The following is a 24860-nucleotide window of genomic DNA, read 5'->3' as shown; positions in this document are numbered from 1 at the left end:
TGGAGTTATCCAAAGCTTCTGCAGAGTCTCCGGAGCTATGGTCAACAAGAAAAAAAGTGCAGTGTATGGCTGGTTGGCAGACCAGCAATCTATACTCAGGATTGCCCAAGCCCTGGGTTTCATCGGTCATGTCTCATGGGATAAATTCAAGTATCTTGGCCTACCTTTAACCTTGGGTACCACAAAGGCCCCTCATTGGATGGAAATCATCAGCAAAATCAAGGCAAAAATGACTGCTTGGGGCGGCCAGTGGCTTACCACAACCGGAAAGCTCACTCTGGTCAAGTCAGTTCTCTCATCCCTTCCTATCTACCAGGCTTCATTCCTTTTAGCTCCAAAAATGATCACCGAACAGTTAGCAAAGTTGATTCGAAATTTTCTATGGCAAGGAGGAAAGGGGAACCAAAAAAAATATCATATAGTAAGCTGGGACATAGTGAAAATACCAATATCTAAAGGTGGACTTCAGGTAAGAGATCTTATGTTGGCCAATTTGGCAATGGGAGGGAAGATCCTCTGGAAAATATTCTCAAACCAAAGACACCCTGTAAGTCAAGTTCTAATTAAAAAATATCTGCATAGGCTCACATTAAATAATATGGAAGAAGGAGTCTCCCACAAAGGAACCACTTTGTGGAAGTTGTGCAGCCAAGGCTAGAATTTCTTCAAAGAAAAGCTCTACAGAATTCCAGGAAATGGGAAAAGAATTAGACTGTGGGAGGACAAGATCATGGGTCTTCATCCCCTAAATCTTGCTCCGGAAATAGCAGACTTGCGAAATTGGCTCATCCAGAAAGGTATCCACAAACTTGCTGACATATGCACATGGGACTCAGAAGGGAACTGGAGTAATTGGGCCCTCCATCGCCCCCTTGATTGGATGCTCCCTCAACTCCATCAATTATTAGCTAAACTCACTGGTCTTGCACCAGTGCATCTCCATTTGAGGGACAAGTGGGGTTGGGGGAAGACCGAAGCTTACTCAACTCGACTGGGCTTTGCAGCTCTTCAAGAACAACAACAACAGATCCATACTACAAAGCTTTGGCAGCATGTTTGGGACCCATTTGGACTCCCAAAAATCAACTTCTTTTGTTGGATTCTAATGCACAGAAGGACCCTCACAAGGGAAAACTTAGAGAAAAGAGGAATCATTGGACCACACAGATGCCCTCTTTGCTGCAAGGACCAGGAAACGATCGATCATCTTTTCATAGACTGCCCCTTTTCTCAAGAGGTTTGGATGCAAGCAATTTGTTAGAGTATTATATATTACAGAGCAATGGAACACATAAAATATTGCAGAAATATAAACACAGAAAATGCATAAAACAAGAGAGGCACAAATATATGTGGTTCACCCAACTTGGGCTACATCCATAGAGAAACAGCCAATCCTTCTTTATATATTATCCAGCAAACTGAAGAGATACAACCTACAACAGATCCACTGTAATTCCCTCTTCTTCCTCAATCTCCTCTCTCTTTCTCACTCAGAATATATATCTATATAGACGCAATACAATTCCCTCATATATAGCGAGGGGTTGCCTTCTAGGGAAAAAAACCCTAAATTAAACATAACTTCTACCGTCAGATCTCCGCCTAATCAACGGCCCAGATTGACTACGAAATTACAACATTTTACAATGCAATTTTACATCTCTTCTTAGCTTCGGGGGTGCTGCCCTTGATCTCCCCGCCAGGGGGGGGGGGGGGGGGGGGCTTCCAAAGGTTGCAGCCCCCCCTCGGACCCCCCCTGCAGCGAATATTTTACGGGCATCGTTGTCACCCCATTACGAACTGGGGTCCAATGTGGCAATACCTTTGAATGTAGAAGATAATCAGGCTCCACACACAACAAAAATTATGGGACTCAATGCCCAAATCCCTTAACAAACTTCAATTGTTAGTCTTTTCACAACTTGGAAAGAACGCTACCCTCACTCTTTGAATAGAAAATAAATATGGCTTAAAATCTGGAATGAAGTCCCAAAATATATCTACTCGGGAATCTGGTTGGCTAGGAATGAAGCCATCTTCAACAATAGACTACAATCCTCCAACACAGTGACTGCCAAGGCCAAAGCTCTGCTACTGGAAACTTTTGAAAATAGACCTCACAACTCAGACAATACCCTTCTCCCTGAAGAGCTCAACTGGCTAAGGGATTCCCAGAGATGGGAAAGCATAAAAAAAAAAATTTCCTCGCCCAGCCACAATCCAGAGTGGCACCTGCAAATCTTTGAGGCGATCTTTAAAAAATGGTGGAAACGTCATGGCAAAGTCATGATTTTCTTCAACGGAGCCTCCAAAGGAAACTTGGGGATATCAGGGGTAGGAGGAATAATTTACTCCACAGATGGACAAAAACAAGACAACTTCAGTTGGGGCCTAGGTCAGAGCACCAAAAACTAGGCAGAGATCCTTGAAATGCTCAAAGCATGTCAGCTAGCTCAGAGGAACAGAGGGGAAAATCTTCAAATCATCGGGGATTCTGAAATCCTGATTAAAACTCTCAACACGGGTGACCAACTTAACAATTCGGCTCTAAACAAGACCCTTGAAATAGTAAGAAAGGTTATTCAAAACTTCACATCCTGCTCATACTACCATGTCCTGCGATCTCTTAACAAGGAAGCTGATATAATGGCTAACAAAGGATGTATTCTAGCTCAAGGTATGTTGGTAAAGAATGATGAAGAAGTTGAAAGGCAACCAATTCCTTAATAGACAAGGAGAGCTGGTCAAGGGAAAAACTCCACAGAACACAGGCTGGCACAAGTTGACTTTCACTGACGAGAGAGAGTGGGAAACTCCTCGCTGGTCTAACATCGCGCGGAGTAGTCAGGTAATTGGTTTTCAGCATGGGACAACAATTTTGGGTTTTTTAGCATGGAGCAGAACTGATTTCATATGGAGGAAGGTTATGAAAGACGCGATGTGTAGGATCTGGGCGGGAGATGATCCGACGGTCATCACGCGCTTGAAAAGGAGGGGAGTTAACGACGCGGGGAGTGGTAAGTGGTATACATCGCACCGCTTCAGGCCCTTGGGTAGTATTTCATGAAATGGATGTGATGTACCTTAGGGTCTGAGACGTGGCAGGACAAAACCGCTCATATCGCGTGCTCCTAAGGTGTTAAGGGCCGAACAGAGGACACAATAAGCGTCGGATCTAGATGTATATTGATCTGACGGTTATAGCGTAGTGGTTATTGAGGGATCTTAACCTTGATGTGGGGTCGGGCACGGAGGAGGCTTGGAATATCGGAGGTGGGGTTAGGTTAAGGGCCGGACAAGGAGGGACGTGATATGCATCGGATCTAGGCGGGGGTTGATCTGATGGCCATCATGCATTGCAAGTGGAGGGGAGTTAATTACGCTAGGAGTGGTAAGCGGTTTTCATCGCACTGCTCCTGGCTGCTGGGCTGTTTTGAATGAAACGAATGCAATTCCACTTAGGGGCTAATGCGTGGCAGGTCAAAACTGCCCATATCGCGTGCCCCTGAGGAATTAATGGTCGGTCAGTGAAGGACACGAAATGCGTCAGATCTGGGCGGAGGAAGATCTAACGGTTATCGCACGTCGATTAAGGTGGGGTCTTAACCTTGTTGTGGGTCAGGTTCAGATGAGAAGCTCGATATCGGAGGTGGGGACAGGGTATATATTAAAACACTTTAATATATGCGGGTTTTAACTTAAAGTATATGCAAAATTAACTTAAGTCAGGAAAGTTTCAAAGCAACGAAGGAAAGCGGAATGCAAGATAGGACACTCAGATGCCATCAGCAAACCAAGGAACTCTAAGCCATGATATAAGCGTTAAAAGCAGCAGCTCTTCTCTGACACGAATGCTAGAATATGAGGACTCTATAAAGTCGGAAATCTCACATTTGACAGTAATCGAGGTTTTTTTGCCATGGCCAACCTCTTCTTATGAATAAAACATAACCGCTTTGTTAAAAAAAAAAAATTGGTAAACATTACAACATCTCTCCATAATGAAGTAGAGAGTGTCTCCGTCAATTATTATAAATTGAACTTTTGTTGAAGTGTTTTTGAATTAAGGTATTATGTTTGTTCCACAAGCTATTGTTATTTGAGGGTACTAATCTATGTTAGTTTCTATTAATTGGATTATAGTATTATTTTTGTTCACTTAACTCTTGTTGTTTTAGGGTTTTTGTTGAACTTAATTTGTGTTGCTCTATTATGGTATTAGTTTCATTCACCTAATTCTTCTTGTTTCATAGCACTAATTTATGCTTTAGGTCATGTTTTGTTTGTAGAATTACTTATATCACAATTAATACAACAATATGTAAACCAACATTTCATTAAACATTCAAATTCCCACTAAAATCTTGTAGAAAAAACAAAAATTATATGCACAAGTTTTAGTACTAGAAAATCATTAAAAATATTAATTTATGTCAGGTTGCATTAACAATATACATAATCATTGTTACTTTAAACACAAGCTATCATAGATTGTAGCTACAAGATCAAAAGTGTCATGATTGGGCTTATCCAAGAAGTCATTTGTGATGGGCCATAGTTCTTCCACAAATATTTACTTCCATTTATTATTTTCCTCTTGATGCAGAATTGCCACTTTTCATATCATTGGAGGGATGCATAACTCCATCTCATCCAATGGTGGTTGAGGATCCTCATCATCCTAACTATGTGGTCTTCTTTAGTGCTTTTCACAAGTTAAAATTCAAGTACATAATCAAAACTATTAACCTCTAAAGCTGAAAATCTTTGTAAAATATTAAAAATATGGTTGTATGCTATCTCTCTAAACACATATGCTAAATTAAGAAAAAAGAAGACTCGACCAATGAAAGTTGAGATGCATGAGTAGTTGAAAGGGAATTTCCAAACAAGCGGAGATCGACATTCACAATTTTGAGTAGAACGTAAAATGAAGGGCATGAAAAATACAAAAACATCATCAAATTTTCATTTGACGGGCAAAAGAGATTTGAAATTCCAGGCCTGGGTGTCATATAATGATGAGTGAGTCCCCAAGGATATTAATGTTGGGTACTTGTGAGTACGGATATTAATGTTGGGTACTTGTGAGTACTATCCTTTGAGCACTTAGTTTGAAAAATAATGGGGATAAATGTCCTTCCTTCATTCCTGAGTACTATCCTTTGAGCACTTAGTTTGAAAAATAATGAGGATAAATGTCCTCGCTTCATTCCTGAGTATCCTTTGAGCACTTAGTTTGAAAAATATAATTTCTTCCTTCATTCCTGAGTACTATTTTATACTATAATTCCTTCCCATTATTTCTGAGAATATTTGAAAGTACTTGAAGGTGGCGAGGTTCATTGGCATAGGTGTCATATAATGATGAGTGAGTCCCCAAGGATATTAATGTTGGGTACTTGTGAGTACTATCCTTTGAACACTTAGTTTGAAAAATAATGAGGATAAATGTCCTTCCTTCTTGTGAGTACTATCCTTTGAACACTTAGTTTGAAAAGTAATGAGGATAAATGTCCTTCCTTCATTCCTGAGTACTATCTTTTGAGCACTTAGTTTGAAAAATAATGAGGATAAATGTCCTTCCTTCATTCCGGAGTACTATCCTTTGAGCACTTAGATTGAAAAATAATGAGGATAAATTTATCATTTATATTTTGTTACAATAGAACTTCAACCTTGTAAAAAACTAGGGGAGATTCCCCACCCCAATTCTCCATTTAGTTTACATTCCTCTACTTGAAAGTGGCAAGCATGATTTCCACAATTATTAGAATGGAATATGAAAGTACTTGAAGGTGGCGAGGTTCATTAGCATAGGTATCATATAATGATGAGTGAATCCCCAAGAATATTAATGTTGGGTACTTGTATTGTGGTAGTCAATGTTAAGCTTTGCAAAAAGTCATGTATTTTTTCATGATTGTTTTTCATTTGTCTCAATTCTTATACATATTTCTTGATTTGATTTCTTTCAGGGTTATACAATACCACTCTTCCTCTTGCCACCCCTGCTAGAGTCTTTAGATTTATTCCTCATGATAAAGCTACATAATAATTTAAATCGATATCTAGTACCATTGTATACTATTGTTATTATTGGGATCTAACCGTGAGACTGAATTGAAACCCTGTGATTAAAACTCTAAATTGATTAATTGTTAAATGAAGTGCGGTAATTAAAACCTAAATTATAAACTTGAGCCTGAAATATGGTAATATGGTTGGGAAGAGAGGTGCATTAAAATAATTATATATATATATATATATATATATATATGACCAAAACAAAAATAAAACAAAAATGAAAATATCCATGTAGATGAAAAAAAATACAAGACAAATCAATACAAGGAATAGAAACTCCTACTCCAAAATCTTTTAATATTTCTTTTAATTAAATATTTTTAAAATCAATTTTTAAAAGGAAAAACCATATCCTATGGATATATTAAAGTCTTTAAAACAATAAATATTTCCATGTCAAAGTTGTAGTTTTATTATAAATTTTGTTATCATGCCATGTAAAAAGCATCATTTGTCTTTAGTGCCATTATTTGAACTTTAATCTAGCGAAAAAAAATTGAGGTGAAATCTCTATTTGTGTTATTTAAACTGGTTTTTTTGACTTATATATGGATTAAGAGCCCTAAAAAACCTAGAGAAAGCTTGTAATTTGAATAAATGGTCTAGGAAAAAATTTCCAGAAAATCTTAGTAAAGACAAATAGTTAAAATATTATTATTATTAACTTATAATATTAATATTATTAAATTTAATAATTTTCTCAAGCAATAAATTAAAAAAAAATATATTTTAAAAAATTAATAATTTTTAAGTAATAAATTGAAAAAATATTTGTATTTTAAAAAATTTCATCCCTCTTGATCATGATAAATCTGGAATTAGATAAGTCCGGAGTAGTAATTAAAACTTAAAATATAAATTTATTGACTTACATTAGCGTTAAATTTGTGCACTTATAACAGAATTGAAATACCCAAAATCCTCTCTCAATTGATAACCAAATTAAATACCTAGTATACTTTGTTATTAAATATATACTAAATTAACACAATTGAAACGAAATCAAACAAAAGTGATTGAATGGATACAATTGAAACGGAATCAAACAAATGGTAATTGTATATATGTGTATTTTGTTAAAAATTTAATTAAGCGCACATATTCAATATCAGGCTACATATATTAAAACAAAATTGAAATTTTATGAGAAAACTCCCAACGCAATTAGTTACATCATATAAATATGTGGATTTTTTTATTATATATATAAGGTTGTAAATATAACTCCTAACACAATTAGTTACATCATATAAATATGTGGATTTTTTTATTATATATATAATGTTGTAAATATTTACTTGAATATAAGTAAATATATGTGAAAAATGGAATATTAGTGTAATGGATACTTTAGGGCAGGTTTATGTTTAAAACGATATTTATAAAATATTATAATTTAGCATATATATGTGAATATAATTCTTCCCAGAAAAATAATGGAATTATAATATTAGTAATGAGTTTTATTTTATATGGTTGTATTAATTAGTGAATAATTTAATAAATGTTTTTAAATAGGAATATGTAGATATTTTTTTTAAATAAATATGTTAATAAAAGTTTTTAATTTTTGTCTATTAAATTTTGGATAGATGGTGATCATTATATATTTTATTAAAGTATTTGTTGATGATATGTTAGATATGAAGTAATTTTTATAAAAATTATTTTTATTTTTTCCAAAACATATTAAATTAATATAATTGTAATATTTGAAAACATATTAAATTAATATAATTGTAAATATTAAATATTAGTAGTGTTAAAAAAATCATTTTAATTAAACAATAAATTTTGATAAAGCCGAAAAATATGGAATATCTTAATACTATTGAAAAATAAATTAAAGAAAAATCGTTTATTATTCCAATATTTTTTTTATAATATTTTTTTTAAAACTTCGTTAATAGAATTTGAATATTAATAAATTTCATTAAAGAAAAATTGTTTATTATTTCAATATTTTTTTATAATATTTTTTTTAAAACTTCGTTAATAAAATTTGAATATTAATAAATATTATTAAATTTATTTAATAAAATTTATAATAAAATCGTATTTATTAATATTTTAAAATATATTACATAAGTTAAATATAATTACAATAAATTCAAATATTGTGCAATATCATCAAGATGATTGTGTGAAGACTTTGTTTAGTTTGGATGTTTTTTGAATAATTTAATTTTTTTATTAGTTTATATTCTCAAATTCTAGTTTTATGAAATTTAAAACTAAATCTAATAAAGGGTAAACCACACTCAAACCAACCAATTTACTTTTATTTGAAAAACAATTCATTGAGCTGAGAATCATTCTAGAGCCCAGTATGAAGGGATGTGTAAATTTGTCATTTCATTACCTTTAGAATAAAAAACTAAAAATAAAAATTATGTTGTAAAGAGAAAAATAATGTCCCTTGTAAAAAAAATTGAATATGTTGTAAAGTAATTAGAAGTAAAAAAGTGTGTAATTAAGATGTTTATGTTTATAAGAAATTTAAGTTTTTATAGTTAAAACATTTTTTGGTCACATATATAGTTTATTTAGTATTCACAAATACAAGTTAAACAATGAAAAATAACACATTATATTTTGCACTCTAAGAAAAATTATAAGTGAAAAAAATTAATCACTCTCCACTGATGTTAGATCCATAATTAAAATAGATCTATAATAATTATAAATAAAATAATAAACAAAATCTGAAAAACATAAAATTAAATAAAAACCTATATAATATAAAATAAAATTAATCTTAAAAAAATAAATCTTTAATAATAAAATTGATGTATACGTGATAGCCAAACTGAATTTAATAACAGTGAGAAAATTGTTATCCATTTCCCTTCTATCTAATTAAAACATGTGATCCCCACTTCATCAATTTTGGGTTTACCGCTGACTCGGTAGTAGGCTGGCACCAACACAGGAGAGAACAACAATAGTAAATAGTAAGCTGCTAGAGATCTACTGGAATCATATGGAATTAACCCAGATTTTCCAAAATATTTGATAACAAATATCTTCAAAATAAAAAATTCCTCTTTCTCTTGCTATACTTATCCTATTAAGTTGGTGTAAGTTGAAGTTAAATAAAAAATAGATTTTTTTAAGGGTGAAATTAATTATAAGAATAAAAATATATACATAAATAATAAATATAGGTTTGGAATTACCTTAGGTTTTCATGACATTCTGTGGAAACACAATATTAACATACCAAAAAAATATGTTATCATTTTTCCCGTGGCAAAACCTATCAAACTCAGGTGTCAAACCAAACCTATCAAACTCAGGTGTCAAACCAACAGTGAGGACAACCATCTCTAGCTGCTATCCGTGAATGTCGATTTGACTCATCACCGTTATCAAGGAAAACCACGCCACCTGTAATAACCCGCTGGTGGTCCGTAAGGGAGCAGGCTTTCACTCCTGCCAGATGCCTCTGGGTCTTGGGCCGTTAACCTGTTTCCTTAAGTCTGAGGAAGAAGAGCTCTTAGCCAAACAGAAGCAGTTTTACGGAGGCCGAAAAATATGTTATCATTATTTGAAAAGGGTGTGATGCAATTTTTTATAAATCTATTAAAATAATTTCCTGTAGTTTAAATAGTTAGCGCAATTAAATCAAGGAGGGAGAGGAAATATATATAGCTGGAAATGAGCAAGTCGTGGGAACTCGAAACCAATACTCTGCGGAAAACAAGCCACTTTATAAGAGTATGACAAGGGAGTTGGCTATGTTTCAATTTCATAAGCATTCCCATAATTGTGTGGATCATATAACCAATGGTTGTTACTGGAAGAGCTTGTCGAGAAATTATATTTGGGAGGAAAAACGCCCCCTCTAATCTGACTAAAATTTAAACCTCCTATTAACATTAGGGAACTGAGGGGATGGTGAATTTATTGTCCACTTTCAATCTACCTTATTCCATAATGGATCCTATTTGGGCTAAAATATCAACTGTCGAATTTCGATGTCAAAATATATGATAGAATTCCAGTTTTTCAAACTGCAAGACAGAGATGAGAACCTTTTGATTCATTGAGGGGAATCTGAATATATTTCTTCTTTGACCTTCATCATTTGATAAATCAAAAATATTGAATTTCTATTGAAATTCTATTTTCAATGGTTATTTCTAGACATTTCCATAATGCAAAATGTTCTGCAAAATTGTGGGTTGCTCTACTTAGATCTGAGGAAAATTGAGTCACTATTTTTCCTTGAAGGACAAATAGAATACTTCATGCCCCTACATCCTTCTATATGATTAATATTTTTTCTAAATCAAAATTTTGGTTTTTAGATTTCAATATATATATATATATTGTCATATAAATAGATTATTCTCTCATTTAATTTTTTTCTCTAATTTAAAAAGATTTGTATTTTTTTTCTTATATGTGATATGTGATACATAGATTTCAATGATCCTTGATTTCTACATCCACAAAATATTTGTACTAGGCAGATTAGCCAAAAAGATAACTTTTTTATCGTTCAACCATGGAGCCTAAATCCAAGAGAGTAAAATAATTGAACCTATAACCTGTCAATAACAAAATTGTTTAAAATGTTATTAAATTTATTCTAAAATCTTAATTTAATAAAAAAATAATAAAATAAATATAAAAATTTAATAATATTTTGATAGAAATAAAATTTTATTGTAATTCAAATTTTATTTAATAATTGTGTTTAAACTTTAATTAAAAATATTTTTAAAAAATATAAACAATTAAAATAATGAAATTAAAAATTAAAAAACTGAAATTATAAATTTAAATTCACAATCTTAAAATTCCATTAGTCAAAATATTATTAAAATAGGAGTATAAATTTATTTAATATTACTATATAAATATATTAAAAAAGAAATTCAAATAAATTTGATTTTCAAATATTTTTAAATTGTAAAAGTTTTATTAAAAAATAAAAAAAAAATATAGAATTTGTAAAAAAACATTTTTTTTAATAATAATAATCTAATTTTAAGGTTACTATCAACCCAGACACTAAATTGATATATGAGACCTCTTTGTTTATGGAATAAGAAACCCACCTCCAACTAGTTTGATTTCAATTATGTTTAAGGATGTGTATATACTCTACCTCAGACTTGATCTTTTGAAAGGAAAACAAATTCGGAATAACTTTCACTTATTCCATTTCTCAAGTAGCATGAAAACTTATCATATATTTATTATTGTATTTTTTAACAAAGCAAACAGAAATTAAGCATAATGATTAACCTTCTATCAATTTAATCTATGCATTGAATGGAAGAAATATGGTCCACACAAGTTTGGAAGGGTGGTGGCTCAAATCCTCTTCTCCGTGGTGTTTTCCTTAAGTGCAACTTCTCATTCCATGACATTAATCTCTCCTTAAACCAGATAATCCATGGGATATTCCCTAACACATTCATTTTCCTTAGTGGTAAGCATCCACCCTAGATCTATAGGAACCTTCAAAGACACAATTTTAATTGGGTAAATCAGTGGATCAACCCTCCTTGGTTTAGGAACCTTCAAAGATGCAATTTTAATAGGGTAAATTAGTGGATCAACCCTCCTTGGTTTATTTTTCATGAGGCACAAGCTTAACTATCCCCTTTGTGCAAATTGTAGTATATTAGGCTGCATTTTACTAAACCAATGGTCTTGTTTGTAGGTTTATTTTCCTTTGGATTCAAATAGTAGTAGTGCTTCACCAATAATTTTAAACAACGTAGAGGCATCAATTAAGAGAGGAAGTCTTTATATATCCTTATGAAAGGGGATTTTAATTATAGAGTTCGGTTGCATGAAGACTAGGATAAGATCCTCAAGTTGGGTTCTTAGTTTTGGGGCGACTCTACATTATGTCTACATGAAGTCTTGGAATCATTCTCATTCAACTATAGATTATATCACCACCAATTTAGGTTGGGGCCAACTTCCCAACCTGCATTTACATTTTTTGGGGTATGAATCACTTAGTCTTATCAGTAATTATTTAGAAATATTACACTTCAAAAGAAAAGAGATTAAACATACAAATAACTATTTATGTGTCTACTTGTGTTGACATGGATTTTCATAAATGGTTTCCAACATAAATCAATTTGGTAGTCATGATTATTCATGTAACCAAATGCTAGATTAGCAATAGGTGACTTTCCCTGATCGAGCATGCTATGAAATAGGGTACATAACAACCCAATTTCCCAAGAACCTCAAAAATGACATGTCTAGGAAAAGACCAATAAAATCCACTTGGTGCTACAGAAAGAAAGAAGAACATCAATTTCTTAGCATGGATAACCCCATAGAAATCAAGAAGTGCAACAAGAGACCACTTTTACTATGCCTATAATAGAGAAAATAAGCTCTCCAATGGAATAAATTCCTCAACTATAGAAGGCCTCCCCTTTGCTAGTGAAGATGGAAGTGCCTAAACAAATATAAAACCTCCCCAAATCCTCAAATTTATGTTGATTGAGAAAATCAAGGGTAGGAAATAGAAGTAGCATAGAAGCATCACGAAAGTGAGCTTGAATTATCTAGGAATGTCTCTCTAGATCATAGAAATAAAAAATTAAAAGATTCAACAACACCTATTTAATATTTGAAAGAAGAATATGCAACTATGTTTGAGAAGAAGAAAAAAACTCCAACACCATAGCCTTTAATAGTATTTTTTTAATATTGTCTTGTTCTTATAGCTATTGTTTGTATTTACTCTTGTATTCATGGGTTGCATGAAATAAATCATGGATGCCTTAAAAAACATGGAAAGTTGGGTTACACTTTTTCCTTTTTAGAGAAAAACATATCATTTTGAGAAGTTTCTCAACTTTTCGAAAACAAAAGTAATTTTCCTGTTTAGAATAGCATTTTATAGTTAAAACAAAACTTGTAAGTTTTATTAGCTTTTTATTGCTTATTTTTTAGAATTTTTTTATTAACATTTGATATGTTAACTTAGCAATTGTTTGATTATGTGTTCTTTAAAAATCAAGAGATCGATAAAAAAGTCATGTTTTTCGCCTGGGTATATTCCTTATTAACCTTGTATTTTTGAGGAGAAAAAGATGTGCTGCAACAATTTAGACAGATTCTACTTTGGCATGGCTATATTTATGAAGCCAATAGATGCATATTATAATTACTGGAATTTTTTGAATTGAGCCAATATGACAAAACTGAAGATTTTGAATATGTTTAACAAAGCACCATGTTTCTCATCATATTAGTTAAATACTAAAAAGTATAAAAATTGTCCATTAAAGAGGATGGACCAATGTAATGCACCATAATTTTTCCATGTTTTTTCATAATGTATTTTGGAAGTACAAAATTTTGATTTCACTAAATCACAATGAACTTCAGAAAATTTTTACACACATTTCACTAGAAAATTAATTAAAATTAGAAAATATCTATGAAATTCCATAAAATTTATATCTAATGAAAATAGATTCAATTCTGCAAATGTTGGCATTGGTTCGGAAAGTAAATTCACTATATTTGATGGAGTTCAACCATTCTGAAATTGAAGGGTGAACAGATGTGAGCCAGCTCTAATTGTTTGCCCGGTTGTCGATTTTCAGCCGAACAAGTTTTTGGCCAAAAATAATATTTATTTTCAAACGAAAGTTAGAGTTAACATAGAAAGAAAAAAAAAAATCAGTTGAAAAGCTATTACTTTTGGCCAAAAAAAATTTCCATTTTTTCCTTTGGCCGCGAAAATAAATATGGTCTGATTGTGTCAAACAAAAGGATATAATCATTTTGGCTGAAACCTATATGGTGAAATTGAATTCTGTGGGTCTATCATTTCAAGTTTTCTTATGGTCTCGATTCGATAACCTATGGGTTATTATTCCACAAATTCAACTCATCCTCACTTCCACTGTAAACTGAAGAACCCTATGGTGTGCATGTAACATTAATTCATCAAAAAAAGCCAAAAAATTTATTCAGTAAGCCATCAATGGATTAAGTCACCATGCACACACATAGAATTACATAAATTAGAAATTAAATTTAATTACTTTAACCACTAAACTATTACATAGAATCTATTGGCGCCTTGGCTGGCCATATTTTCATTCTAATGGCCACCTCTTTTCAATGCGCAAAGGGTACAATTTATAGAGGAAATTAAAATATTATGGATCATTTCAAGATCCATGATCTTCTCCATAAATCTCTCAACATGATCCTATCCACAAAGCTCTCAACATGATTTTTTTCACAAATCTCTCAACATAGTCCCTAAGATCCCTCACAGATCTGATTTTTCAAGCTTTTTAAAAATTCCCTTTCCTTTTGAAGCTTCTTTCACATTTTCTCCTTCTAGAAGTCGTTCTTGCTATTTTTTCAAAGGATGGGTCAAATCTTCTACATCAAACTCCCAAGGTATGAAAATTTATTACCTCTTGGTCATATGCATCTCATCTTCTCGTAAAAAACTTTAGCTTGGGAGGTGCAACATGCCTTTGCAGTAACAAGTCTCCACCTTGCTACATGATACCTCACCAAACTTTCTCCTAAGTTTGGGCTTTTGGAATCTTCTCGGTTATTTCCTTTAAAACCATTTGAGCACTCCTCACTCTAGGATGTTGCAAATATTCCTACCTTCCTCTATTGTCACCTTCACAGAGAAAACAAATCTCTTACTAGATCTTCAGTCAACTTGTACCTTCTTTTGTTGCTTCTCCTCCAAAATACACACTGGAATCTTCTACACTCTATTACAACTTGATGAAATCAAAATATAGGGGTATATCATTTAAATTTTTCTTATGGTCTCGATCCTAGGACCTGTGGGTTATGAGTCTACAAACTCAACTCATCCTCGCTTCCACTGCAAACTGAAGAACCTTGTGGTCTACATGTAACATTAATTCTTCAAACAAATCCAACAGATTTATGAATCAATGCATTAAATCACCACGCACACACATAGATATACATAAAGTATAAATCAAATTTCATTAATTTAACCACTAGAATATTACATAGTATTTATTGGCGCCTTGAATGGCCAGATCTTCATTCTAATGGTCGCCTCTTTTCAATACCCAAAGACTGCAATTTATAGAGGAAATTACAATATTATGGATCATTTCAAGATCCATGATCTTCTCCATAAATCTCTCAACATGATCCTCTGAACAAAGCTCTCAACATGATTTTTTTCACAAATCTATCAACATAATCCCTAATATCCCTCACAGGTCTAATTTTTCAAGATTTTTAACAATTCCCTTGCCTTATAAAGTTTTTTTTTCTTATGTTCACCTTCTAGAAGTTTTTCTTTCTAATTTTTCAAAGGATGGGTTAATGCTCCTACATCACTATAAATAAACTTGGTCGAAACTTTAATTTCTCACTCTCAGCCCACATTTTCCATATGTAACTTTTGGATAGCGAACTTTTATGGATCTACCTTTTGGATAGTAAATTTTTTTGGGATAGATTTTGAATAGTGAACTTTTTTCAGTAAAAAAATTCTTCAATAGGTAAATAAGATTGTGGATATCATATTTCCATATGAAACTCCCTTTACAAGAAATTTTTTATCATATTTTCATTGATTCTATTATTAAAGAATGTTGAATTGGTGGTTTAAGTTGAGCTTATCAAAGCTCTCGATTCACATATTGGTTGTATGAATATTAAGGATGTATTGTAAGTGCTAGTGTCTTATTATATTGCTAGATCAAATTGTTATTTAGGGTTATTAATGTTGCTGATCACAAGGATTTACTACTAAAGCTACTAAGTTGACATTGTTAAGCAAATTTGATTGTAGAGTTCGTTCATGTGCCAGGGATTTTATTGGTGATATACATGAACCAAGGTTTAATAGTTGTATTACATGTAGAGTGTTGAATGCTACTAGATTGTATAGTTAGGGTTTGTCTTGATGATTATTGTTCAGTAAGGTTGCATTAGAGAAATTTTGAGGTCTAAAATGGGCCTCGTAAGGAATATTATAAAATTAATAATAGTGGAAATAATAAAATAATATTATATTACATCATCAAATTTTGGAGGGAAAAAAGAAAAACTACCTTTTCAACTTATATCTCTACAATTTCACTCGGATTTTGAGCGAGAGCACTCATTGGATGCTGAATTTAATTCATCATCTAAGGAGTACCCATGTTATATACTTTTAATGGACCCTGCTACATGAAAAATGAGAAATACATGATGAAATGTGATTGCAATCATGTTTTTCATGTATTTATCATTTTTCGTGTAGAACAGTCTATCAAAAATATGTAACATGGGTTTTATTTAGTTTAGGAATTAAATTATGCATCCAATGAGTGTTCCTGCTCGAAATTTGAGTAGAATCATAGGGAGATAAGTTGAAAATACGAGTTGAAAAGGTATATTTTTTATTAAGATATAAAGAGATAAAAACGTTGACCATGATATATGATATCGTGTTAAGCTGATTATTTATAATTTCTTCAAAGATTAAATGTGACACTTCAAGCTCAAATTTTGAGAGGCCTCTCAACATCCAAGAAATTAAAAGAAGCTACAACACTATTGGGCATTTGAAAATCAACAAAAGGTAAAAAGGTGAAGGAGAATGTGATTGAAAATATAAATAGTGCTCTAAAATCAATTGGAAGATCTAGAAATAAAATTGATTTAAATGCACGTAGAGTAAAGCAAACAATAGTGGCTTCATCAACTACTCAAGAAAATTGTTTTATAAAATGTATATCAAAAGCATTAGGGACCTCACAAAAAAATTGCATAAGCATAAGAAATTCTAATTGCAAATAGATGCAAATCATGAGCTTACTTGCTGGAAAGTCATTTGTAGGAAACCATACAAAGATAGAGTTGGGGAAAATGTTAAAAATATGATATGTGAATATTGGATGAAAAAATCATGTGTTTCACGAAAATAATGGGATGAAATACGATGAAGAATAGCACGGAATCAATATGAAGAACGTCTAAAAATATCTTGGACACCACTCAAATAGAGTTGTTAAAGAAGTTCAAACAAGACAATTGTGGAACTAATGTCTAAATCAATACTTTTGTGCAACAAAAACCATGGTATGTTAAGCCTATTACTGTATGTGACACTTTTTTGTTGTTATCATGTGGAATTTCAATTATATTATGACACCATTTTTTTGGTAAAATATTTTGGATAACTTCACTTCCTCCTTCCATTATCCATGATTTCATATCCCAAATTATATTTGGAAGAGAAACTAGTGCCTTATCTAACGAGGTTGGATCCCCTCCTCATCCAAGTACTTTATGTACTTATAGAGTACTTGTAGTATCTTCTTATCTAGTTCCTTTATTTCAAATAATTCTTTTGATTAGTACTTATTTTTAACCCTGATATTTCCTTTCTTGCAACTTTGAAGATTAATTGTTGAAACTCTGTTATTTCCTTTGTTTCAACTTCGAAATCCAAATTTTATAACATAGATATTCATATTGTTGCAACTCTATATTTTAATTATTGTAACTTCGATATTTGTATTACCAGAATTTTGCATTATACATTAATTGTTGTTACTTTTATCATTCATATTGTTGCAACTCTATACGGTAGGTTTATTGTTACAATTCATTCAATAATATTAACATTAATAATGAACTATTTTTTGTCGTGGGATGTAAATAGCAATTTTTTACTTAGGTTGTTGTTGCAATTATGCAGTGACACTAAAATACTCCACTTTTTTCCCAGAATTATCATTACTCTATTTTTTATCAAGTTCTATTTACAACAGTTGATTTATAGCCTTATTTCTTTTATGAACATTTTTTTTATGATTTATGACTTATTACATCATACTGCACATGCAACTACATTTATGTTGCAACAACCAAGATCATTTAAACACTGGAACAAGTCTCCTTAAATGCATATGTGATTTAATTTTTGTAATTGTGATATTTACTTTCCTTCAAGCGTGACATTTACTTTCTTGCAAATGTTCTCTTTACATTCCTACAAAGTGTGGATTGGATTGCAAGTATATTTCTCCTAGTGACTTTTGAAAGTATCCCAATATCTTGTCTTGTAATAGTTATTTATATTACTACAACTTCATATTGTACTACCACATATGGCGCAAGACAATTCACAAGTTCCATATAAACCTTGGTTTGACAATTAAATGTACATTATTTTAGTTTCTTTCTAAACAATTAGAAAGGCAATTGAAAGGCCTATCATTTTTGGTGTCATTGTCGGGGAACTATCAATAGTACAGTCACTATTATGCATAATTTTTGTCTTTGATTGTTTATTTCAGCGAAAATGATTTCTTTTCCCATAGATTAATATAATAATTTATTTTGATTGGAGGGATCAAGCATAAGATTGGAAAATTTTCATTGGTGCTTTGTTCACAACAATGATTAAAATTTAAAATAAGTATGATGATCAACTCATCTAGAAAAAAATCCCTCTTTCAAGTACATTCACTCCCAAGCTCAGGTACCAAGCTCTTATGGAAGAACAACCCAATGGAGTGCTTACCTACTGGTGGAAATTACTATGGAAATCTAAAGGCCCCTAAAGCATAAGTAAGCCTTGTGGCTTTCCCTATTTAACAAACTTCTCAATTGTGAAAATGGCTTAAAGAGAGGTTGGATTAGCCCCAGTTGGTGCTCCCTTTCTAAATCAAATGAAGATTCCATCCGAAATTTATTCTCCCTTTTGCTCGACAAGTTTGGTCCTTGGATAAGTTTTGTTTCAATCCCACAATTTCTCAATGGAATAAAGAATATTTGGAATAATGCCTTTTGGAATGGGAAAATGATCTAATAATGTCTGTTTATTTGATTTTCCTTGTATCATTTGTTCACTCTATTTGGTGAGCTTGAAACATGTCCATATTTTAGGATAAATACATTCTAGTGGAGATTTTTTTAAGTGTCTTTGAACATGTATGTAATTTTTTTTAAACGGGTATAAAGGTAAAAAGAAAAGGGTTCCTATGATGCCTCAGCTAAATAATTTTACCATTTGGGTATTTTTTTGTGGGGCCAGCCATGTCAATTTGCTAAAATGTGGAGCAGGAGTAGTTTTGTTTTTAAATGAGCATCATCATTTTTATTAAATATGCAGTTGTTCATGGCACAAATATATGGGGAGAATGTTGAGTCCTTTAGGACTTAGTCTTTGTCAAAGATCAAAAGGAGGAAAAAAAGCTTTAAATTAGGGGGGATATTAAACTAGTTATAGATTGGGTAAATGGTCGATTTGGTGTTGTTTCTTGTCATCTTACTCATATTTTGCAAGGGATAAAACATGTTACGAATAATTTGGAATGGTTTACATGCAACCATATATACATGGAACTTACCAAGAATCCAATGAAGTCATTCGGATCTCACCAAGGGTGCTGGAATATCAAGAGTCTGTGAATAATATTCACAGGTAATAGGATTTGTTTCCCAACATTTCTAACACTTTACTTTTGAGTTTTTCTAGAATATTGAGTAAATAATCATATGGATCTCAGGACGTATTCTCTTTTTTGTAAATTTTGTATTGTTATGTTAGATGTTAGACTCTTTTTTGTGTAATTGTAGAGACACTCCATAGATATAAAACAAGATTAGACAAGTCCTCAAAATACATATTTTAAAATATAAAATTATAAGAATTTTTTTCCATGGGAGAAGAAAGGAAAAATATTTTTTATTTTAGAATCTATTTATAACTTTTTTTTTTAAGTTTGCCTTCCTAAAATTTGAATATTAGTAATTTTAACTAGCTTTACTTAACAATAATGATAACAAAATCTTGATTATTAATATCCTAAAATACACTTACATAAATGAAATATAATTATAATAAATGTAAATATTATATTAATTGCAGGGATTTTTTTAAGGATTCAAATATTATGTCTATGTATAGTATCATAGGTGACTATTCTAGGTTAAAATGTTATACATATAAAATGTAGGCTAATATTCAATAAAATAATGTAACTTATTATTAAAATTGGCAATTTTTTTATGAATATTCCATTTAATCATACATATGTAAAAGATAGGTGAATTTTTAACTCATGAATATTTTTTTTCAAAAAACGTCCAAAAAAATAACCAATTGGGCAGTGTTGAAAAAGAAATTCAAGGAATGGATCGGGCATGATATATATATATATATATATATATATATATATATATATATATATATATATATATATATATATATATATATATATATATATATATATATATATATATATATATGTATCGAGAGAGAGAGAGAGAGAGAGAGAGGAGGTGGTGTGGACAAGAGAAATAACACAGATGGGGTCAAGGGTGTTGAAGTTTAATTAAGGAGCTAGTGTGTGAAGTGTGAACACCCGAAGGGTTTTGGTCCAAGTTGTGAAATCCTGTCATAGGAAGGTGGACATCTAGGAAGTTGTAAAACCTAATGTTTAGGAAAACATGTTGCATGGGAGCATGGATAATTGTAAGTCCTTAAGAGCTTACTCATACATACATGTAGTGCAAGTGGTGCATGGAGTCATCGAGTTGAGGAATGGACCACTTGGAGAGGTACCAAGGTAGCTGGTGTACTAGTATCCTAGCTTGAAAAGGGGAATGTGAGAAGTCAAATGAGATGGTTGATGAATGGGAGCATGTCAATCTCCAAGATTCAATCTTAATTGGGGAATTTTTAGGTTTTTTCAAATAAACTTGACTCAGTCAAGTTACAGGTGGTTTTGGGCTCCAGGTTTATGGACACCCATGTTTTTTTCTCATGATATTCATCTCCAATGTAACCTATTTAAATGTTGAAAAAATCAATGTTAATTGGTCCTACTAGCCAGTAGGAACAAACAACGGTGTCTTCAGACACCACTATCTCTCTTGGTGCTCTATGATCCTAACAAATTTTACTAAAAAATAAGAATAGTAAAACTTAAGTAGTTTGTTAACGGATGATAATTTTATCAAAGCACTATAAAAAGACACAAAGAGAGCCTACTTGTTTTATAGGCCTCTACTAACATTGAAATCTCACATGATTTCATTTATTGTTTATTATCTACTATTTTTTTTTTATGAGTTGGAGCTTCCTAAGATCAATACAAGCACAAATTTAAAGGACATTATTCACCAAGACCATGAAGTATGTTATTCTTATTGAGGATTTAATAATTCATTTTATCTTTCAAACCATGTAAAATTCATGTTATAATAGATGTTAGAGTATAATTGGTAATGCATATATATGATGACAACAACAATTATGATACATTCTCACTAATTTCCTTAAGAATCCAAACTAAGTATCAATAAATGTTGGTACGAGCATACATTTTGCAAATGACACATCTCATAGATCTTGGGCTTTAGGCATGAGGAAAGAAAGATAAAGGGAATTCTCAAAATATTTTATACATGATGTATTTTCATAAGGATATCAATGTTACTGAAAGAAGAAAAAGAAGAAATTGAGAGTATGATAGATAAAGATGCCTAGAAACAAAAAATGGAAAATGATCAATATGGAGAACAATGAAGTTAGGGTTGATGATGAAATTTTTTTGAATGAATAGAATCAAATTCTCATTAATGTAATCTTAGTTTTAGGTTTGGCATGTTGACAAGGTTCATTTTGAGTAGGTTCATAACTAAACTTAATCAATTGCATATAAGTTAGAAAATTTTACTAGTTTAATAAAGTTTTTAACATAAACAAAATTATTAAACACTACTATGTGGAAGAAAGAAAAACTATGCATTATCTTTATAACAAGCTTAACCAAAAGTATAAACTCTTCATGGATTGTTCATATATTTATATTCAAGTACTAACTATTTGTTTTGTTACATGGTCAATATGCCAACATTGAATGTGCTCAAATGATAACTAGAGATTGGATACCAACACTATAACCATCATGACTAATAATAAGTATCCACACAGCATTACAAATGTAACAAATATGCTATGAACCACCATGATAGAGACCTTTAGAGAAATGGGATATATGAACATGAAGAAAGAGAATTGACCTCACTTCCTTGGGTTGGCTAGATGTCTATTCATGCTTTTAGAAAATATCATTTAATTATATATTTATAATTAATCTTACTAATAATTTTCTTATATCATTACAATTTAAACCCATAACCGATTGTTTTAATGCTTTGTAAACCCAAAGTATTTGCAAATATAACAAATAGAATGCTATTATATAAGAGACCCAAACAAAATAAATATGGATATGAATGTGATGCCAAGGATAAACATGACTATGATCATGATTCATACTCATATTCATTAAATATTTAAAATTACAATAATTATAAAAAACATGATAATTGTGAATTAGACATTGATTAGTTGTTAATATTTTATTATCTTCATAAATAATAAATAAATTTAAAATTTTCATTATAGCAGCAATTTTTTAATTGCCTTTATAAAAAAAAAATGAACTTATCAAAAAGTTTTAATTTTAATCACTACTTCTGCACACTATACACTAAATGAAGTATGTGACTTAATAAAATCAAGGATTATGGTTGATTCCTTAAAGTTAGACATCAATATGTAACTACTTGTGAGATAAAGTGTATAAAGGATGGTGAGAATGCGAGAAATTCCTCTCATTTTTTGACATATGCAATGAATATATTCTGATTTCAAAATAGACTTTATATTTTTACTTTTTTATAAATATCATTGGTAAATCAATAAATAACCATTCTAATTAGTCTTTCCCAATCTGAAAATTGCACTTGATTTGTATGTGCTCCTTCAATTTTGAAAACTACTTTTTATCTGCATCAAGATTGCACACCTTACATCTTTTGTTGAATATCATCCCATTTCTTTGAGTAATACGATCTATAAAATGATTTCCAAGCTGATTGCAAATAGGATTAATCTCGTTCTATTTAAGCATAGTATAGAAGAACTATTTGGTTTCTTAGAACGGAAACAAATCCATGACGTTGTTGTAATTTCTTAGGAATGTGAACATTCTATTAAAACTCCACAGTTAGATTTGTTCCTTATGAAGATAGATCTCATAAAAGCATATGATTTTATTGATTGGGATCTCATTAGGCTGATCCTTCATAAGATTGGATTTGGTGTCTTAAATTTGAATTGGATTATCTAATGCATTACTATAGTGAATTTGTAATATTCCTACTTAGGAAATCCATTGATAAACAAGCAAATACCAACATTCACACATAGAATTTAGGCACATAAGTAAACATTCAGAAATCCATAAAAATAAACTTCCACCTGAGCCATTTTATTAAATAAAACTATAGTACAATGAGGATTTTGTTTGAGTGCACCTAGGCTTTCCAAAAATGCAAGCTAGACAAGCCACAAGTGAAAAAGTGCAATGCCTAGATGCTGGAAAGTGTATCCTCTGCCCTACACTATCTTGGATAAATTATATTGTCTTCTACAAAGGTTCTATTTCCGGGAAATTAACCACGGGCTCCTCTCAAATAACCTACCAAAACCCAGAAAGGGTTTAGTCTATTTCGGACCCCCAAAATTGACCCCCAATTACCACAACCTCCAAACTGACTCAAATTTATGGCTTTCCTGGAAAATCTATGCTACAAAACTCCAACATGTTTCCAAAAGGTTGGGCTTCACTCCTCTGGATGACTCCCTAAATTCCCCAGCTCGAATCAGCTCCCCAAGCTAGCTCCCTAACTCCCACGTGTGCCCAGGAAGTTCTCACTACACAGGTTGTAGGAATTTACAGGGTAAGTTCCTCAGATAGAACACCAAAGGACACCACTCACAAACAGATTACAGATTAATAAACCAATATTGTTGACGTGGTTAAAACTCTCAAAGAGGGAAACAGTCCACAGCTTAAGCCAACGCGACTACTTCAGGCAATTTATTAATAAAATAATGAAAATTTACATAAGCTTCTCTCATGAACAGTTCACCTACAAATGACCCTCCATGCTCTTTAAATAGAGATCATGGACTAATCAGGTGTTAAGCCACGGATCAAGTGTCGGTAATATCAAGGAGAGAATGAACCATCGGATCACTTCATGTTTAGAACATATCGTGACCGTCGGATTGTAAGTTACAAAAGTACATAGTAAAGAAACACACTTTACCTAACTCTACACTAGACCAAGTTATACTTAACTATTTCCTATGTGTCAGAATATCCTAACATCCCCCCTTAAGAACAACTTGGGATAGGATTGAAGGATGTACAAATATGACATAATAGGAGAAGGAAGGAGGCACTAGAGCCTATTCCCCCTTAATGACAACTTCCTAAACTCCAACCATAAATCGAAGTTTAGTAAACTTCACCTCTGTGAGAGCCTTTGTAAAAATGTCCGCAACTTGATCATCTGTTGAACAATATTGCACTTCAATAACATGGTTATGAATGAACTTTTTGATGAAGTGCATGTGCAGTTCAATGTGTTTGCTGCGCTGATGTTGGACTGGATCTTTGCATAGTTGAATGGCACTTTGATTATCACACCAAAGTGTAGTCGGATGTTGCTGCTGAAAGCCAAACTCTGACAGGATCTAACAAAGCCACAGGGCCTCCTTACTAGCTTCTACGACACCATGATATTCTGCTTTTACTGAAGAAAGAGAAATGGCACTTTGTTTCTTGCAATCCCATGTAATAGGTCCTGAACCAAGAGTGAACACATAACCTGCAATAGACTTCCAATCATCAGGGTCACCAGCCCAATCGGAATCAGTGAAACCAACC

Source organism: Pinus tabuliformis, chromosome 4_2 (assembly GCF_031772625.1).
Source record: "Pinus tabuliformis cultivar Carrire ecotype Pingquan chromosome 4_2, CPIR1, whole genome shotgun sequence".
NCBI classification, from domain to species: domain Eukaryota; kingdom Viridiplantae; phylum Streptophyta; class Pinopsida; order Pinales; family Pinaceae; genus Pinus; species Pinus tabuliformis.
Note: the sequence above shows the minus strand (reverse complement) of the source record.